Genomic DNA, 20,434 nt, shown 5'->3' with positions numbered 1-20,434 from the left:
TTAATGCAGCATGCAGACCATCTTCTGCTGCTTTATAAAACAATTATGCACACTTAGATAACGCAAGCCTTCTGCTACATTCAAAAAACCTTGTACAGCATCAGAACCAAAACAGTATTGGTGAAAAAAAGAATTCTGTGGGGTATATGTGGCTCATATTCATTATTTAATGTTTAATGTAATCCCAAAAGATCACATTTTTGCATGAATATCAGTATATAACTCTGGCCCAGATCAAATTGAACCCTTTTAATGATGTAAAACACACACACACACACACACACACACACACACACACACACACACACACACACACACACACACACACGCACGGAGACTTTGCATCTTCTTAGGTGGAAACTTGCAACACGTTAACCCTGAGTTGTATTTTGAAGGTTGCCAGCGGAAGTCGCGTGCTCACATTCTGGCCGGTTGGATGGCGACGGGGAGCTGAGCGCACGCGCCTCTCTCCGTGCGGCGCGCTCCATTCCGCTGCAACACGAGCGACCCTTCTTGATTCACACAGAGAGAAGAGAAAAAGTGAGCTTAAGTAGACGCAAGGACAAGTTGACAGCTCACCGGTGCATTTCCTCTTACAGAAAGCTGGTTCCCAGCTCTCAGCCCCCCGTCCGGGCTTCGGACACGGCGATGCGTAACGCCGGCGGTGCTGTGCGGACTGGAGGCTCCCTGCGGCGATGGGTCGGGCGGTGAGATGAGCGGCTGGCGGCGTGGGGGAGGACGCTGAGGTAAAAAGTCCTTCTGCTCACCTCTTTGCTGCGCGAGGACACAACTCTCGGATGTACCGGAACAAGTAGAATCCGCCTTTTGGTCTCCCGGTGGCCTAAAGCAACGCGTTATTCTGGAAGCGGAGAGCACAGCCTCAACTTTTTGAGATGCTGCGGGAGCCATAGCGCGCGCGCGCGCGCCCGCCCGCGCGTGTGTGTGTGTGTGTGTGTGTCACTTAGCTAATTAGAGCAATTAGATACAACAAACACTTCCCTCTTTCCAGCAAGCATCAGTGTATTGTTATTTAAAGTGGATGAACAGAAAAGCGGGTTTACTGAGGTGTGTATACGTCATCTGCGCTTTGACACATCTTCATAATCCACCAACATGATTCACGCTCCTGCATCACGGAGGCTGTTTTTTCATTCCCCTAAACTCATGTAATGTTCAACAAGTTTGTGAAATGTCATATGTTGCTGTTTATCTTATATATTTTTGAAATAAGTATTATGTCTGATTTTATTTTGCTTTCTCGGATAGTGACACAATACTTGGCACAAAATGCAGGTGGGCGTGTATGATTGTGATCGTTTTGCTTCTTGATGTGCAGGAAAGACGCATCAAGGTTGTTTAAGAAATGTGATGAGCTGATAAGAAAGACGGAATGTGAATCCATAGATGTTGCGTGTCGGAGCTTCTTTGGTGAATGAGAGGCACGATATCTGAAACCTAATTATGAAAATGATAAATACTTCTTTGTGCCCCTTCTACATATCATTCTTTCTCTTCCACAATGTATTTTCCATTCCCTGCAGAAAGCTGCCTTCAGGATTCTCTTATTCTGTTTGATGTGAACACGATTGGTGGATTGTTGTTTTTGTCATTATTAACAGAGGCAGCTTCTCCTCTGAAACTGCCCAAGATACTTTGCAAGCTCAACAAACAATTTTCCTTTCTTCATCCCAAATGTCTTGTTATCAAAGGGCAATGATGCGTCCGGCTGCGCTGGGTAATCAGCTCGAATCAGCAGACATTTCTGCTGGATCTTTCGCTGCTTACATTTGACATCTGGACAAAAGAATTATTATAGCCGAATGCAGCTGCAACCAGAGTTGCTTTAATATGCCTTAAGGGCCGCAGAGTGGCCCCGGAGTCATCATGAGTGTGTCAGTACTATATAGAGGCAACATACATCAATGTTATGTAAGGGAGTACTTCTGTGTACGTGGTTGCTGCTCTTATGTCCTTTGACATCAAGATCATACAATTATTCTCCTTTTATTATAGAGCTGCAATAATTACTCCGTTAGTTCAGCAGAACATTCATTTGCAACCATTTTGATAAGCAATTCACATTTTCACGATATGTTAATGCAAATAATATCTAGATTCCAACGTTGCAATTGTGCTGATTTGCCGCTTTTTAATATATGATAATAAACAGAAAGTTTTGACTGACTTTCAAATTCAGTTTCAAACAAATCTGTACGATGACCGAGGGACAGAGCGAGGAAACCATCAGCAGATGAACTGATGATAAATGTAAATAAAAATAATAATAATACATATTATATATATATATATATATATATTCAAATAATATATATCTATTTATTATAATACTAATAATACAAAGTCGGACTGGCAGCCATATGAAAAAAAATAAATGCATTGGCAAGTTACGTTCCCTCTCACTGTGATTTCAGGCGGTTTATTCAGGCTCTTTATATTTTCATATAATATTTAATTGCCCTCACTAACGGGTTTCTCCTCACATACGTTGACCTGGGCTCTCATTCTGAGCCATTTCAAAATTGTCTTTTTGCTCTTAAAAAGGGGGGCGAGAGAGGCTGATGGAATTGACCATTAGTGAAGCCTGTTTCACCAACAGCGTATTCGCCCCATCTGTCCTCATTCCAGATGTGCACCGGGGCTCTTTCCCTCCCTCTGTGTCCTTTTGCCCCCTTCTATGCCTTCTTTACCTCTCTTCAAAGTAATATCCCAAGTCTTCTTGCCCAAGGGCTGCGAGGTTTCTTCAGACCACTCTTTTGTAATGGCATGATGGCTGGAGATTTGATTTGCCTGGTCAGGACGGGTCGGCGCGCACAGGGAACGTTCACCAAGAGCACATGCCGATTCTCAGGCGTTGGTCTTCAAACGTGTGGGCAGGCTAAGTCCGCTTGTGTTTTTTTCGTCATTTACTTCCTCCCCATGACGCTTTTGTCAAAAATATTTTCAAGGCTCCACTGACTAATCTTTCTTTCAAACAAGAAAAACACAAATAAGTGGGCTTGTGGTAAAACATGACTGGTTCAGTGTCATCCGGCAGCACTGTGGAGAAGCATTTTTGGAAGAAAATGCCGTTGCGGTTTGTTGTTGAGTGGTTGTCATTTAGCTTTAATTACTTACTATATGACCTACAATAAGTGTATATATATATATATATATATATATATATATATATATATATATATATATATATATGTGTATATATATATACACATATATAGTCTGGCAGCCTGTCCAGGGTGCACACCGCCTCTGTCTGATTGCTCTGTTATTTATTCATTAGCGAGAGACACGGGGCCGATTGATCACACGAGCAGCCTCACAATAGTCTCCCTCTTCTACACGTTGCACTAAACAAACACACACGCATGAATATGCAGAACACAAATTCATATGACAAAATACCTTGACGAGGAACCAAATCAGTTTTTAAACACTAAGTGTTTACATATAATTGCTGTTCTTCAAACATTTTGTTTTGAAGTCAGTTGGTACACCGACTTCATTCTATCTCATGAAACCACATTATTCTGCACATTTTCACAATGATAAAAACATAGTGTTTTGATAGAGAAGCATGTTGAAGAGTGTATTTTGTCAATGCGTTTGTGTGTCTGTATTGTTTTGTGTGTGTGTTTTTTTCTTCTAAGCACGCTTGTTGAGAAAAGGTCTGCTCTATAAACACAACTGTTTATTAAATCAACATTGACCCAGGCTGGTTTCTGACGCATGCTGCGATCACACAGATAACACACACACACACACACACACACACACACACACACACACACACACACACACACACACACACACACACACACACATGTTCTGAGCACATTAAGAGCAGATTGCCCCTGCCTGCTTAAACAAAGACATTTTATGTGTCAGCAAAAATCACATTAACTAACCTCAGTCTGATGCTGATGTCATCAACGTGATATCCTCATATGGCTAATTAATCACGGGTTTGGCCGCCAATGAGCAGGACACACGGCTGCACATCTTACAGATGTTTTAAACTGCTGACTTTTCTCCACGGACACAGTCGAGTGGAACAGGAGACACGTTTTAACCTGACGTTCTTTGCGTTGTTTCATGAGTGAAATAGAAAAGATGTTGTCCTTGTTGTCGACAGCGTGCAGCTAACACCCATAATCACACACACACACACACGCAGAAGTCACCATGTCGTCATACTAACACATTGATTACTTGTGTTTATTCGTTACGATAGAGACAGGTGTAAAGGGGGAAATCAGACAGCAACCTCTGTTTATGAAAAGTGAAGATAATTAAACTTAAACTTGCATTCTCTGGTTTCTCTGAATAACAAAATGAATCACATTCAAGTGTGTGTGTGTGTGTGTGTGTGTGTGTGTGTGTGTGTGTGTGTGTGTGTGTGTGTGTGTGTGTGTGTGTGTGTGTGTGTCATCCTTCACCTCACTCTTTCCCTTTCGGACTTCTCAGTGTTCCTGCATATAAATCTGTCATCTCAGTAATTTCCCCATCAATGTGTAATTTCCCCATCAATGTGGATATCACTTCCTTCATAAACCCTGTCTGATAAGAGACTCAGTTAAACACACTCCCTTTCTTGTTCAGGTGTTTGTATTTCAACCTCCCCTCCCCTTTTATATTATCAAGTCGTCACGCTGTACATTGATCCCCGTCTGCATACTCGCTCTTAAAGTTCCCCGATGTCGAACGCTTCTATATTTTTTTTGCTCTCTTCGGTCAAGCGTAAAATTGAACCTCTCCCACTTCTGCACATGAGTGTGATCAGATCAGCTCATTCATTCTGCCCGAGTCCTCCTTGGCACAGCTGCGTGAGCAGAGAGGAGAATAGTAAAAGAAGGAGAAGAGGAAACATGTATAGAGAAGTGAGGCAAGTGCTGGGGAGGAAATCTAACTGCTAAAAAAATTACAATTTAATTCAACCATCAAGTTTGCCACCAGATCTCTTCATCAGTTTAAGCTTTAGCTCTCCGGTTCCTCACTGCAGGGATGATTGTCATCCACCTCCCAACATGCAATGCCATGACGTTATTCTGCAGACATTCATGGACAGTTAATATTATAATATAATAATAATATTATAATATAATAATAATATTAACCACCATTGCTGCACAATTATTAAGAATCTTATATGCAATCAAAACGTGACCTTCCCACGTGATCGTGATCGGCTGCAGTATTGACGTTTAAAATGCGTGCTGTGCTTAAAGAAATCTGAATGGCACATCAAATCAAATGCTTTGCCAGCCCCAGAATCAATCAAAGGTAGTTATAATCAATTATGATCTCAATATCAATAAACATAATTTATTTATAATAAACATAATTGTACTCAAAATACTACACGCAGATTTAAACTGGCAATGAATGTCATTTTTAACATTAAAGTCACCTTACAGGGCTGTGCGTCACAAAAGAGAAGCATGGCTGTCAAAGAAATAATTATTATACTTGTAATTATTACTGCCAGACTCTGAGATTTACAGCTACGCATAACAGCGAATACATTTACAGGACCAAATTAATTGCATTTGAGAAAACTATGGTGACCTTCAGGAAGGGATTATTATCTGTAGGATGAAATAACTCCAGGAAACCCATTAGTATTCCAAAACACATTCTCATGACTAACTAAAAACTGGTTTAAAAGTATTGACAATTTGACTAACTATTTATCCAGAGCAGCAACAACAATGTATGCAGCTGCAACAAATCAAATCTCATAAGACAATTAAAAAAACATACAAGAGGTTTATAAATGATAATCATCCTTAAAGAAGAACACAGACATCAGTTAATATGTTTGCGTGTCCCAGCCAGCAGAGAGGTTCATGAAACAAACTATAAACACACTACAAATAGACGGCTTCTGGTTTTAAAGGAAAAAAAGCTTTGGCCGATCATTGTGTATCATTTGTGTGAATCCCATGTCTTACTTTAGGGAAAGACAAAAAGCAAACGCCCGCTGTTCCTTATTGTTCGTCTGATCTGAGCTGCTGCAGAGATTCGCGTAGCAAGATGACGAAACACCCGGAAAGATATAAATGGCTTTTAAAGCTAATAAAACTAATACAACGGTTCTCAGCATCAGGTCATTGAAAACACAATGCATGTTATGTGCCATTTCTGCCAATTAATTCCCCTAAATGTTACACAGTGTTCCTTTAAGCCTGGAGTAGTTAAATTTAACGGAGGAGAAAGTGGTTTAACTTCTCTGGATGTGTGTGCAGGAGCGTGAGCTTCCAGAACAGGGCAGCAAATGGACCAAGGACGTTGGCTGGCGAGCAAAGTGACGCTGGCTGGCGAGCCGCTGCCCCTGAGCTGATCCATCGTACATGAGGCGCTAGAACACGATGTGGTCCACTGTACACAGCTGGAAGGGAAGGACGCGAGAGGGTGCACAGAGGGAATGGGAAAGGATTCGTCTGCCTCTCAAATGAGACATTTTCACAGATACGCTGTTTCCTCACACGGAGGAATCCCACCTGACAAACTCACTATTACCCAACCAAATCTCCCATTGGAGACACACACGGACATGCACTCAACTTCAGGGATGAGAGACTGAGGATAAGTCCAGACTTGTAAGCGCAGAGATCCGCTGGCAGATCAGTGGTGTCCGTCTGAGCTTTACTAAACGGGGCTTTGTCTCGCCTGCATGTTGTAGTGCATGCATGTGTGTGTGTGTGTGTGTGTTTGTGAAGTCAGTAGTGTTTGTGTGGAGTATTTACAAAGATACCGGTGAGCATATATTTAAAACTCGAATACTATGATAATAGAAAATGCAGACTCTACTGGAGTGAAACTGAGCAGTGGCCAAAGGCTACATTGTCCGCTACTTGCGTCACACACAGAAATCCAACAGTGGTCGGCCGAGTTGCATTGTGGGTTACGTAGGAGCCAGGTTTTGTTTGGAATATAACACCATCTCTGGTTCTGTTGCAGTTTTGAGCTTTCCAACAGTGAAGCCATGAATGCAAGAGTGCATCTATAAATCAGTAAAGTGCCCTATGAAGTGATCTCAAAGAGTGCAGATCAAACACAAACTTCAACGAAATGCACCTGAGATTTGTCAACTTGTGCGTCGCATGACTGTTGCTGTATTTTTTCCTTGACCCGGCCGTCGATAGTCTTTTATAATTCAGGTTCTCTGGACGGGATCGGAGGCTTTTTACTATTCCTGATGGTTTCCAGGATGAGTCAAATGAGGCTACACAAGAACAAACAGGGAAGAACCACTATCAGTTAGAGGAAGCGGAAGCTGTATTAAAGGAAATACAGCACACACTCTGCAAAGAGAGGCGGGCACGTGTGACCGAGGGGGATTCTTTTGGGTTGCAGTATTTTGTGTGAACACTCTTTTTACCAAAAGCTTGGCAGAATGAGGCAGATTTAACTCTCGCCATCAGAGCTGCTGCCCTTTGCTGAGGGCTGAAGGTCACAGGACCTGGTCTGCAGAGGACACGCAGTGAGGGACATCACCGGTCCCTGGATAACAACAGGTCAAGCTAAAGAATAATCTCACAATCAGCGCCGGCATCACAGCTGGCTGTTGTCATGAACAATGTGTGAAGCGCCCACCGAACTCATATCAATATGCTGTAGATGTTACGCATGGAGGATTAAGAGACTTATTGAGAGCTTTTGCATGTTTGTCCTCAGAGCGCAAAGCCATCGACCTCTTTTGTCCACACACGGCAGAAACACACATCCCACAAAAAAATCGGACAACCTACCAAACCTTTAAAAGACTCCGAAGGGCAGGAAGAAGTTTATTTCAAAAGCCTTTAGAGCCCCGCAGAGCTTACGGATAAAACACATTTCTGACCTTGATTTATTCAAGGTAACACAGCGGAGTCAATCCGTCACGTTAAAGTCATCCATAGCGAGAGCGTGAAGAATATTAAAGACGTCACAATCAATTCCTTTTGTTTTCCCTGACTTCTATTAGGCATTATTGGGAGCGAAAACCCATCGGCCTGCGAGCTATGAGAAAAGTTAAAAAGACGCTCTTTGTCTTTGGCAGCGCCATTCTTCTACTCCTGGTGTGTGTGTGTGTGTGTGTGTGTGTGTCTGCCTTCTGTCTCCTGGATGTGTGAACCACAAACAGCTGCCATACACGGACACTCTGGAAGAGGCGCTGGCTCAGTGTGTGGAAGGTGCTTCAGGAGGGGCTGCTTTGAGTAATAGATCGGGGAGTTAGACGGCTTATCGGACGCCTGCAGGCTGCAGGGAAGTTCGGAGGATTTTAAAGTCAGACGACTTTGAAGGGAAAACGTTTGAGTTATTAAGCGTGAATAAGCAGTTACACGTATTAGAACACGTCAGCCTTACCAGATGACATGTCGCTAATCGGCATTCCTCCCCCTTTTCTGTGTTATCTCATCACTTTCCTTTAGTCCTTAAATGTTTTTTAATTCAACTGTGGCTGGTTTAAAGAAGTACAAATAAACCAGGGAGTGTTTTCCCGCTGTACCAGAACCGAAATGTGTGATGTCTGACGCCACAGTCACCTTGATTCACAACGGTAAATCTGATCTTGTTTCTTTCCAATTTTTTCTTGTGTTAATCACTGATGATTGTTTATGAGACATTAGTGACACAAAACCGCAGTATTGTTTTATACTCCCTTAATCCTAGGATAATGAAGGTTAAAAAGATGTCCTCCACAGCGCTGCAACTCGTGAACACGTGCGCGCTCACAGACTCACAGTCAGCTCTTAGAGCATTGTGTGTTTGCAGATAGCAATAACTTCAGATGGACCTTTATTGTTTGTTAAACTATTCATTTCAAATACAAGGCAAGAGACAGTGGGGGAGTCGAGGCAGCATTTGTTTGGCAGGAACTAGTATTTGCCTTTTCACAGTAAAACCGAATGATAATCGAACTGTGAAATAACAGTAATGATTTGTTACTTTGTGTGTACAATGAGAGACGAGCTGGAGCGTCACAGTAAACCAGCTGTAAGATCAGCTGCTTAACTGTGTGTGTGTGTGTGTGTGTGAGCACACTCAGCATTGACCTTATCTGCGTCTCTCTCGCTCTCTTTCGCCTCAATCGATTTCACTCGTATTGTCTCGCTTCTTAATCTCGTGTCACAAAGCGTCCCGGGCTGTTTGGATGGATGGACGATGATGTTGATACCCGAGTGAGCGCGCTCGCCTGTTATGACGCTGCTATGATTGACATTCATTAACGGCGGGCGACCTCCACGCCGCTCAAGTCTCACCATTTTTCTTTTAAGTCGTATTCACATTTTCAACAGGGTTTCTTCTTTAATTTCCTTTGTGATTATTGCAGAAAGAGATAAGAGTCAGAATTGTTTTTGATCGACCCTGATGGATGTAATTGACAAAACAATACGCCTGATGAGGTTTTTCTCACGTATGACTACACACACACACACACACACACAATCTTTTTCTGTTGTTTGAGTAAGATCACAGTGCAGACACACTAAGCCTGTTGAGTGTAACTATTTGCGAGCAGCAGCAGGTCTGTCATGCGGACTCTCTGCAGGCTCAGTTCCATTAATAAAGGTCGGTGGGATGAAAGCAGCTTGGACAGGAGTGAGTGATCCGCGGAGGGGGATTACGGAAGCGACGGCATTATTGAGCAAAGCAGTTCTCACACGCTCCAAAACACCGAGCCGCGCAGCAGGAGACCATCGACAGTTGTCAAACTTTCCATTCCACATGTATGATGGAAGAGGAAGACATAAACAAGGATTTCACTTTGACAGGCCGGTAGGAAGGACTTAAAGAAATGAGGGTCCTGCCGCCTCGGCGAGCGCAGGCGATGCATAAGCAATCTCAACGCGTCAATACGGCCGAGGAGGGCGCTCGCCAAGACAAGCAGCGATTCTTAAAAAGGCATTGCAAGTGGTATTCTAGTGCAGGAGGTTACTGTCCCACTTACCATGTTTGTAATGGAAACCGAATCACATTCAAACGTGATTCTGTGTTTTTACTAAATGATCCTCAACTAAGGGAAGAAATGCACCAAACCCAAACTGAATATACCGTAGTGTTGCTTCCCGAGCTCGCTGTCCGTTTATTCAGCTCATTCAATTGATTGTTACAGACCTGAATCACAATATTCAAAATATGCACTTGGGTCCACAAGTTCCCACGTTTTTCTCAAAAAGAATACAATATTATTCCACTGGCTGTGTTACATCTTATGCTGTGTGGCCTCGTACACTCTGTACTCAAGCTATGAATACATTGTCATCGTCGCATGCGTAATGAACTATATTGAGCCCAGCAATCGTAGACTGTGGGAGCCATGGTGCCATTTGGAGTCTGGTAGTGCATTATTGTACAAACCAAGAAGCTGGAACACTGACTTAACCATTTCCAATCACACTGCATCAATGTTTGGATTTCAAATTCACAAGACAAAATTGAACAAAGATGACCTGCGTGTCTGTCAGCGGCCGAGGTTCTTAAAAACTAAAAGTGTGTTGCCAACAACGCCACCTAGGTAAAAAGCCCTAGGAACTCGAAATAACTAAGGGGAGCAAAACAACACACACATGACCCAAGAGACAGGGGTGGAAATAAGACTACTTTTTTTTTTATTTTAATACAAAAGATTAAAATATATAAAAGGGAGCTAAAATAGTCTGTCCAGGCTCATCACCACAGGAGGAGCGAACTCCTGCGCGTCCCTGGTCCACTGGTTCGGACGTCTGACTGCTACTTGCCCTCGGCTGCTGGTGGTGGTGCTGCTGGTGGTGGTGGTGGTGCTTCTGCCTGCTTCTGCCTGCTTCTGCCTGCTTCTGCCTGCTTCTGCCTGCTTCTGCCTGCTTCTGCCTGCTTCTGCCTGCTTCTGCCTGCTTCTGCCTGCTTCTCTCGTTTCTCCTCTTTTTCTACTGCCAGTGTCCCGTCTTCCTGCTTAAAAAGACAAAGTTCCGCCCCTGGCCTTTCCCCATTGGTCCATTGGCCATATGCCACTAATTGCTAATTTGTTGGGGACGATTGTCAATTGAGGACACAATTCAAACAAAACCCAAAGCACACGATAGATTGTCCAACATGCAATCACTAATCAACAACTCGTAAAACATGCAATCATAAATCAATAAAATATGCAATCAATAAAATTTGTAATCAATTAAGAATGCAATCAATTGTCCCCAATCGTCCACCCAAAGTTGACCAAAGTAAAATACAAAAATAGGACCTGCATACTTACATTCAGTTCTATGGGCTTTGTTTGAAGTGACTGGGAGATGGACTGAATATTTACAGAGCACAGATACGACAGTATCTGTCAACAGTAAAGACTAAGCATATGTTAGCCATATGCTACCAATAACACGACTGTATTCTGCTTAGTAGTGTTGAACAGATACATACGTGTCACACCTGTGCTTCTACTGTAACAAGTCAAAACAATCGGTGTGATTAATTAATTAATTAACGTGACATGATGACTTAATTCCATTCAGCTGCTGGTTTAGTGAATGGTGGCTCACTGTCACACCGTCACGGCACATGAAACGGTGTCACTGATGTTATTAGTAACAACTATGCGTTTCATGTAATGATAAATTAAAATGTGTGCTGTGAAAAAATGGTCCCAAAGAGTGTGCCGGGACTTTTGGCAACGACGTGTAATTGTAAACACTACTTGGGAAAATGAAAAATGAGAAAAATAATTTGTCTTCCTGGGAAATCAAGACATTTTCTTTCGCATTACATTTGGCTTTCACCACATCTCCCAACATAATAAGTCTATTTAGGCCCATAAATTGCATTGCATACTGTTTATGAAATTGAATTCACCATCTGTGGACATCGTTGCTTAAGTGAAAGGAAATAACATCCACTAACTTCCCCGATCCTTCAGCTCATGAAACAACGGCTTTTATTGATATTGGAATTTTGCCTTTCGATGCTTTTAGGTTGTTGATTTTGTTGATTTCTTACAACAGCATCACATTTTGACCTTTATTCAAATATCATAAATAATAGACATGTCAGGAGTTACTTGGAGTTAAATTGGAGCCACGTTTCGATGATCAGCCAAACGCACTGCGTAGAGTTACGGGCAGGACACAGATGCATGCAACACACACTTTGTCTTTGTGTGTCTCTCTCTTTCATTCACAGGGAGAAAGATCAAGCTGTGTGTCTCAAGAGGCCTCCGGCATGTACAGTATGGGTCTACTTAGATTTAAAATAATTATCCAATTTGGTTCGTTAACTAGAAATTCATCTCATCTGACAGCAACGAATGGAACTAAATTCTCTCTCATCTTTTTTCATTCGTCTCTTTTCCTACTTACACAGGTTCCCTGTTACAAATAGATGCCATCAGACAGAATTGAGAGAGGAAAAGGGAAGTTTGTATTAAATCTTTTGAATGGGTTAAGAATGAATTACAGCAATAGTGTAAACATGCTTACTGGATTCACACAGAATGAAGAAGGAAGGAATACGATGTTATAAAATAACAGTCACTGATATTCAATTTGCTTGGATTCTCCTAAACACTTGCCATTTTTTTTTACGATGTGATGCACAGGAAAAGAACGTACTGCATATATTTGGGGCAGATAACATCACTTTGAACATTCTCGCGGTCAACAGTCTCGTGTCCCGGGATCAGTCATGGTTCAGAATAGATTGTGTGACGGATTAAAAGCCTCATTCAAGCCTCAGTCACAGCTTAATGCGAACCGTACCTCACATGTGATGATGCGTTTGAGAAGAATAGAGACCCACTGACTGCTCGTGGAGGGAGGTGAGGCGGTGACGCGGGCGTGATGTTGGTTTATGCAGTAACCAGCACATTATGCAGTGTTAATCTCATGTCCTACTAAGAGAAATGTGAGTTGACAAAGGCCACTCGCAGCCGCAGCAGCTGTGGTTTGTTTTTACGAAATCAAAAAGAAATATTTGGATCGCCATCCGATGTCTGTTTCCCTCCAGCAGCAGATTTATTTCAGACATAAACAAGGCTGTTCCCCACCTTCAATCACTTGGTCATTGTTGTAACCATGACAACAATATGATGATACAATCAGTGATCCAGATGCTCAAATGGGGAATTTTAGCGTATTTATTGTAATAATAATATTGTTCATAATAAAAGTAAAATAATAATACAACAAATGTATATGTTTTTAGTATAAGGATAAAGTTCAAAACATAAAATTGTATGTGTTGCCAGATGCAACTTTATGACAGTGACAGTTCAGAATACCACTTCTGAAGCATCGTGATGCTTACAAAGTCATTGACATTGGACGTGTGCTGGATCTCTTCTCTGCTGTCATGGTAACCACGGCAAGGTTTCTCGTGTTAACCTTGAAAAACTATGTATCTTCTGTATGGTTTCAAAAGAATGGACTTTTTTTCTAACTCAGTCATGCTAATGTACATATACTGTGCCTACAGCATCAGCAGTTTTAGGTTTGTTTGTTAATTGAAGAAAACCGTTTTGTGCTGCATTACTGATGTATTTCGACTAGTTTTCTAACTTGTCGGTTATTAAGTCTCATCTTTTCACTTAATTTCTCAGGAATCAGTTGAAGGTTTCCTTTCTCCTTTTTCACTATAAGCCCTGTTACCCAATATTGTAAGTTTATATCATCTTAAGTATTAACTTAAGTTAAATGATTCAGATTATTTAAAACATTATTGGATCATTTAATTGGATCATTCTTCCTGGTGGTGGTTATTAACTGCTCAGAAGCAGGTTTTTATGAATATAGTTTAGTAGGTAGGCTTTTGGGCTCTAGTGCAAGTTACAAGATCGGGAGCATTTTGATTGCCTCTAGTAATTACCACCACTACCAAGAAGATAAAAAGTGATTGGTAATATAGCAGGTTAACTTTGAATGCACGATGTATTGCTATATACTGTAGATCTTATTATAATCAACAAATTAAGTCAAGCGTTTGCCCATTATCTTGTATGTGTTCCATGTACCGTAGTCCCAATGTTGGTGCGTTCGTTTTCATCCCTTCCCTACGAACGGCTCACGTGCATGTATGCATGGATGCATGCATGCAGGTATATACATATCGGTGCAGACATAATCGACAATTGAGTTACAGTATGTGGTCACAGGAACAGCGTCTCAGGATGGTCAATAGACCAGTTTGTGTCCCGCATGTTTGCGGTTGTCACAGGTGAGACAGTGTGTGTCGGGACATGTTTAGTAGGTTTAGCATGACAGGCAGGTCGGGTGGTTAGTTTGGATACACACCAGCACACAGGGTTTTGACATTCTGCTTGTGGGAGACACTACGTGTCAGCCCCGCGTACTATGTCCATTAGTCCTTTTGTCCTTTAGTACATCCTCTGCCGATGTGTATACATCACCGGTTGTAGTATAAATGATTAGTTACATTGTGGTCCATTGGTGTTGTTGTTCTACGGGGAGTTTAAAGGGAGTGTTGATTAGTCTTCTGAGGGTCAGCGAGGGGTCAGCTGTTAACAAAGTAAAGCACGATGTCCTTCGGTGATGCTTTCCTGGAGTGTCTTAATAACGTTGAGGCTGGGCCTCGTGATTCTTTTTGACAAAATACCTCAATATCGACTTTGCGAGGAAAAAGTTGGGTTGACTATTTGTTCTTTTACAAAAAATGTACACAACAAGATTTTTGATAAATAATCATTGTTAATTTTGTTAACTAGGAGAATTTAAAAAAATGCTGAATACAACAGAATAATAATTGAACAGCTAATAGTCTGGTATATGTTCAGAAAACTATTTCACTTTACAACAAAGACAAAGCTCACTGCTGTGCAGTGAATTCCATATGTTGTACTTATTAACTCACTTGGCTGCGTAAGTATTGTTTGCTTGTGCGCAAGCAGGGGAATGTGCATTTGTTTCCATAGGGGAGAGGGAGTGTGTGGGAGCGATGCAGGCATGAAGGATGATATAGCAAGCAGGATATCTTTGGTTTCAGTGAAGCATTTTTATGGAGGAGCCCAGGGAGCACGTGGCTGAGGATTTAGGGTCTGGCTCTTGGCATTCTCCGCGGGACACGGAGAATGGTATGTACTGGCCAAGCCTCCTTCTCCCCATGTGCTCTCCATCTCCCTGGCTCGCTCCCCGTGTTCACACACAACCTTCACGTTACGCTCATCTGGACGCCTCCGTGTCCACCTGCACGCCAACCACTGGACAGCTGACAAGCAGCGCTGCAAACCTACCAGACATGAATACCACCCGGTTCTGAATGTGGTTGGCTCAAAGCCGCTCGGACTGTCGGCCAGGGGCTCGCTGGCGTCCAACCCAGATGTTTCCTCAGGGATTGTTTGAGTATGTCAGCGCTTAGAGCCAAATATCTTCACTATTTTGACCACAAAGCAGATGGATGCTTTCTTTTCTACATGCAGTGGAACAGACAGTCTGGTTGCGGTCTTTCAAAACAAAGTTCTTTAGCGTGGTGCTTAACTGTCACTAGTGTTTGCAGAGCAAAGGGACGTGTGGGACCATCAGCATGCGAGAGCTACCACACGGTGTTTCAGTTTTCCATCAAGCCAAGTAAGAAGGAGTGAAGCGCGTTTCCCGTTGCGCTGATCTCCCATATGAGACGTGATGTCACACAGGCTCTCCCTCGAGCGGGAAGCGACGACGAAGCTCCTCTGCTTGTTTTCACTTCTGACAGGCCTGTTTGCTCATGAATGGTCGTAAAGAGGGAGATGAAAAGAAGGAAGACAAATAGACGGCTCTTGCTCTGTTTGAGAGGCATGACATCTGCTGAAGGAGCAGATTCTGGATCGGCCAGCTCGGTTAATGATAACATGCTTCACACACTTGCACGCAAGAACACACAAACACTCGTGAGACTCTCGAGCCAAGTACACCTGATCTGCCTAAACTACTGTCACCGAGGAGGACAGAAACCTGAACAGAGAGCTGTCTCAGTGTCCTTAAAGGCCACAGATCAAGAGTGAGTGTCAGTGAAATGAAATTGACCTGGATGCTGAAGACACACCAACATCTCACACCTTCAAAAGAAGTAACAAAGAAAATACAAATGAAATAACTAAACATAAAATACTACAATTTTGTATTACAGTGGAAACTGCTTATAGCCAGTGAAGTTGTGCATAGATCATATCACGTTATTATTATTACCCATTTGTTTTTTCATTTGCTTTATTTGTCACGCAGATTGAAACAAACCGCTTCGCTATTTATATTCATTACCTGTTTCAAAAGAAAGCAAAACTACTTCAAATCAAATGTCCAAATCTAATACAAATAGCATTTTGAGCAGTAAATTGGTTGTCCTGACATTTTCAACCAGACACGGGCAGATTTACACGTGTGCATTTATTTCCTGTCTCTTTGTTTCTGTTCGACTCAAGGTATCGTAGTTTTCAACATACACATTTTTCCATATGTTGTTATGTACATAAAGACCCCCAAATAAAGACTGTAAGTGGACTACATTATTATAAGCAAATTCCTCCCTCACTGAGAGCAAAACACTCGACTAGATCACGACTCTTTGCTGTCCTTGCTCCTAAATGGTGGAACGAGCTCTCTGAAGACACCAGGACCACAGAGAGCCTTCACATCTTCCGCCGCAAACTAAAGACACACAAGCTCTTCAGACTCTACCTCGACTAAAACACTAACAAACTGTAGCACTTAAATTGTACTTATAACAGCACTCATCTATAACAAGTTGTAAATTGGCTTACTTGATGAAATTGCACTCTCTTTTTTCTTGCTCTTCTGAGTTTGTATCCTAATGGTTGAAATGAATTGAGCACTGTGAAAACTCTACAAGCGGTCACACAAAATCAATCACACAAAATATCAAAAGTGGTAACGGAGAACATTTTGTCACTTTGGTCGAGCAACCATTTCAAATATGTGAAAACAACACGTGGTTCTACATGAAGGAAGTGGGCAGAAAGTCGTGGTGTTGGAGCTTCAGAGCAGCTCACCGAAGCAGAAACAACATAATTAGCGGCGTGTTTAGCTCCATCACAGCCGCTGCACTCTGTTAACGCCTACACATTCCCCATCCTCTGCCTAATTACTCGCGCCTCATCACGTAGAGGCTTATTGATTTAAACAACATAATTGGGGGCTGCAGCATAACCTTAACAATGATGTGGAACGGGCTGTTTTCCTGATCCATCATCGGCCATTCGATCGCTTTGAGGTCCTAGATGTGTGAGATCAGCAGTGCTTCTTAGATATTCCAATGATTTCCCCTTCTAATTGCTTCTGCCTTTCCTTTCCTGTTCTGCCGCTGCGTTTCCCCCCACAACAAACTCACAAAATGTGCTCTTAAATGGAAATGTTTCTTCTGACACGCATTCAGAAAATGAAAGTAGACACAGTCTCAAGAGGCCCGTGAAGAGGATGACATATGTGAATTAGAGCAACTGAGGGAGCAAACAGGTCTCCCATATGTTTACATTCCCACAACTGAACTTCGTTCTGAATGCAGCCAGGGGAAAAACAAATTCTCACAGATTATGGTTTTTGTTTAAACACGTGATAAAGGTTTTAAACTTTTAACAAAACTCTGAACAATATTTCTTATGTTATTTTTTTCACAGACTTTAATTAAAATAAGTTGGTGATTTCCTTTGGATTCACTCAGGATACAAACTACACTGGAAAACATGTGCGTGAAACAAATGAACGACGGCTTGAACGGGCAAAATGGCGCTGTTTCCGTGGCCAGTCCAGAAGGAGAGGCTGTGTGTCTGTCGCCCGTGTATTTTGATTTACATGAACAGCACATTATTCAGGAGCATTCCAAAGGAAAAAGATGTGACTCATGATTGAAATCAGTCAGCATAGCTGTCCAGATATTTTCTGGCTTTCTATGTCTGGCTTTGTCCTCCTTGATAACAAACCCACCGCTCTGTATTCCTCACGGGAAAACCATCAGTAAGCTGAGGAACAGTTCAAATAAAGGTTCATCTGTGCGAATGAAAAACTTTTCAGCGTAAAATGCATTACTGAAGACCAACGTTGTAGTTTCACCGTTCAACTAGATTTTCTTTACGTTTTTAATTTGCCCCCAACAATGCAAAAAAACAATTAAAAAAATAATACAATGTTTTGGGTTTTTGAGAAACTTTTTCAGCCTTCTAGGCCGTATAATTACAACAAAAACCTAGTGTAAACCTTTTGAAAAACAAAAAAACAAAAGCAAGCCAGGTCAATCGTTATTTCTCCCAGAAAAACACAACAATAATGGAGTTAAAAAGACGTCTCACCGCATCGAGAAAGATCCCCACAAAGAAAGAACAAGCCGCTACAGCCAAACATTTGGAGGAGGATTTAATTACCTGAGCTGCTACAACGCCGGAAACAGAGACTCACAGAGTGGAAAAACAATTAGGACATCCTCATTCCACAGCATGCCAGAGTGCCTGTGTGTGTGTGTGTGTGTGTGTCGTAATGTGAAACCTGCCTAAGAGGTCGATAAGGCTATCGGATCGAGACAGTCCTGTGATTATTGTGTGTCTTCGTCTCTGCGTTGTGTTTGACTAAAAGCAGAATCAGATGCTGCCAGCACACACGTGTTCACACAAACACATACATGCACCACAGCTCTCGTAAGACAGTTCTATTCCCGTGATTGTAAGAGGGAGGTTCACAGATGAAGGAAGTTACATAAACTGCAGATTACAGAAAGCCCATTTAAGCCAAAATACATAGAAAATGAGCCAATTTATAATTGATTAGTTAGGTCTGATGAACAGTCGGTAAACTAAACTAAGGCAGGAAGTGAAGGACAAACAGGTAGTGAAATTAATTTGAGTTCATGCAAGTCGTCACAAACTAATAATAATCACAAACTAATAATAGATAGAAACCTGAAGGAGGAAACAGTCTTTGATGTTGAAGGTCTTGTGCTTCCTCATGTGTTCCTTGGCTCGATCCCAATCTGCAGCCTTACGGACTGAGGCGCCCCGCTCACTCCGTGAGGGTTTACTGCTTTCCCATTGTTACTGTTGAGGGCTTTTTGGCAGACATGTTGAGCCCTTTATGAACTCGTAAGTCAGCATCTAATGCTGACTTACGGAAAGGGAATTACCCACAAGTCATTGCAATGTGTAAAACCAGTGAAAGCATGGAAGTAAACAAAGGGGGGCTCTTCTGTGTCCAGACTGTCATCAAAAAATGTACACATCTGATGGAATTTATTCACTTATTTATATAAATAACTTATATTTATTTAACGTATTTAAAATAGCAATTTAAAAAAAACTATGAAATAAGTCTTACAATGGTAAATCCTATTTTTTCTGTGTTGTCAAGGTAACATGACATTTGGCAGCAAAGTGCTGTCCCATTCCTATTTACACAATTTAAAGCCCTCACAGTCTCACACTCAACCATTTACCAGGAGAGTCAGTTGAGCCGTTGAGGGTTCAGGGCGTCCGTGTCAGATGAGAAATGAATAAACTCAGCCAGATTCTTGCAAGAGTAACTCTATTTTCTTGTTTTCTTTTTCTCCTGCAGAGCGTCAGGACAAGACTGCTAACATTTATTTTGATCAAATACAGGCACAGACTCTGGTTACGTGTGGTTCCCGTATGAAGGAGCATCAACCACGTGGCTCATTGATGTGTAAATATCTATGACACAGAAAATCAGGGTATCAGGCTTTGGATATTCAATACATGTGTTAGTACATTGGGTTTTGTTCTTTCATATAAAAACATATTACATGAGTAGATTGGAAGCATTTGTTGTTTGACTGATTTTATGCACTCTAGGATTACCGGAGTCCATAGCTGATAAGGCTCCAGCTCATTATTCATATTCACATCATTCACATGAGCATTGTCTGTCCTTCTGCTTAGCGCTCTGCTGCTCAGTCGAGCTGCACGTGATCGTAAAGAGGAAGGTTATAACTGTAACAACACGCGGTCTGCGGGATGGAAAGACAGCAGAAGCTCACTGCGTTGTTGTTTGCTGTGTTGTCCTTTGAAATCTGGGTGCTTATCTTTGTCCTGTGACAACACAAAAGGCTGCCAACGTTTAGATCTCTTTCAGGTAAAGCAACGGGATATAAAGGAGAGCAACACACACGCAGAATCAGACACACGGCATGATGCATCATCATCTTCAGAATCCCTTCCACAGAAGCACAGAGACTGGAACAGAGTGGAATTTGAAACGTTTTCGCCAAAAATGTTTCCATCGTCAAGGTGTTTTTTGCAGAAACGTTTCAGATTTCGTTTTGTTCTCCAACTTCGTTGATGAAGACGATCAACCGGCTCCAACTGGAAAATGCAAAATACACACACGCAAACGGTTCTAGCTACTCGTTATGATTTGAGGCTTTCATTCAACAGGTATTCCTGATAACAAAGAAGCCATTGTGCTTATAGGATTCGCACATACAAACGCACTTAGAAACATTGCTCAATGTGAGAAAA

The 20,434-nt window shown here is 42.0% G+C and overlaps 1 protein-coding gene across 2 annotated transcripts in view; it reads left to right on the top strand.

Annotated features, from left to right (window-relative positions):
* Positions 1–419: 419 nt before the first annotated feature.
* gcgrb (glucagon receptor b) overlaps positions 420–20,434 on the top strand; it is a 31,249-nt gene continuing 11,234 nt past the window's right edge. Inside the window, exon 1 of one of the 2 annotated variants that reach the window (XM_040187378.2) lies at positions 420–746. The gene's annotated coding sequence lies outside the window, so the exon portion shown is untranslated. The remainder of the gene's footprint in view (positions 747–20,434) is intronic. The other variant, XM_078080431.1, reaches the window with a different exon arrangement.

Source organism: Gasterosteus aculeatus, chromosome 9, assembly GCF_964276395.1.
Source record: "Gasterosteus aculeatus chromosome 9, fGasAcu3.hap1.1, whole genome shotgun sequence".
Classification (NCBI taxonomy): Eukaryota; Metazoa; Chordata; class Actinopteri; order Perciformes; family Gasterosteidae; genus Gasterosteus; species Gasterosteus aculeatus.
Note: the sequence above shows the minus strand (reverse complement) of the source record. Positions and strands in the feature narration are given on the sequence as shown.